Below are 990 nucleotides of genomic sequence, written 5' to 3'. Positions count from 1 at the left end.
CATACAAAAAGTATTTAATAATCAGTTAATTTTTTCTGCTCTTCAACCATGCAGTATTAAAAATAAAGTAAAATGAGTCATTCCTCACACAAAGGAATTACAGTGTACTTCCAGTCATCTATGGGGAAGAAACTATTAGGTGTACTGAGATGAGTGTCTTGGAAAAGTATTTAGACCCATGCTAACAAAAGGATAACTGTTAGACAATGTTTCATTATGATGTACTGTCACTGGTATAACATTACAATTGCCATTTGTAAGATTAGATAAAATATTTTAATTGATCACTAAATTGTCAAGAAAATAATAATAATTTTGATTTATTCTTCTTTCAGTGTCATCTGCTAATGCTGGGGAATGGAGCGCTAAAATGCCAGAATCAGCGGTGGGTTTGTCTGGATCATGTGTGCTGATTCCCTGTACGTTCAGCTACCCTGCAAATGGAAAAACATACACAGAATTTACAGGGATTTGGTACAAAGGAAATGAAGAATCGACAGTATACTATACAGACACCTCAAAAATCATTGACTCATTCAAAGGTCGCACTCTCATTGGTGATTTGCGCAAAAATGACTGTTCTTTGAAAATCAGCTCTTTGAGCAGCAGTGATGCTGGGCCATTCATGTTCCGGATTGAGATTAAAGATCTGAACAAGTACACATATAAAAAGAAAGAAGAAATAGTTTCTATAACAGTGAAAGGTAAAGGTCCTGGCTGTATTAAAATGACCAGAACACAACCTGATGATTAAAGTTATCCAGATGTAATCAATATGACTTGTTGTGTAATACCTAAATCAATATTTTAATGAACTTCTCAAGCATTATGGAAAAAAATGATGGAAAAAACATTTGATATTGTGTCAACAATTTGTGTGTCTTCACCAGAAACACCAGAGAATCCTACCGTCTCTGTGGAAGAGGAAGTGACATCAGGGAAAACGGTGACTGCTACCTGTGCCGTGTCTCATTCCTGTCCGTCAGACCT

The 990-nt window shown here is 35.8% G+C and overlaps 1 long non-coding RNA gene across 1 annotated transcript; it reads right to left on the bottom strand.

Annotated features, from left to right (window-relative positions):
- Positions 1 to 92: 92 nt before the first annotated feature.
- Positions 93 to 939, bottom strand: LOC107682664 (uncharacterized). The gene is made up of 3 exons (XR_001633556.1): positions 910 to 939; positions 517 to 649; positions 93 to 434 (listed from the first exon to the last, which is right to left on the bottom strand). It is a non-coding gene; the product is annotated as an uncharacterized LOC107682664 (long non-coding RNA).
- Between the last annotated feature and the right edge of the window lie 51 nt (positions 940 to 990).

The sequence above is a fragment of the Sinocyclocheilus anshuiensis genome, unplaced genomic scaffold, assembly GCF_001515605.1.
Source record: "Sinocyclocheilus anshuiensis isolate Anshui unplaced genomic scaffold, SAMN03320099.WGS_v1.1 C32446984, whole genome shotgun sequence".
In the NCBI taxonomy this organism is placed as follows: domain Eukaryota; kingdom Metazoa; phylum Chordata; class Actinopteri; order Cypriniformes; family Cyprinidae; genus Sinocyclocheilus; species Sinocyclocheilus anshuiensis.
This window is presented reverse-complemented; position numbering and strand designations above follow the sequence as displayed.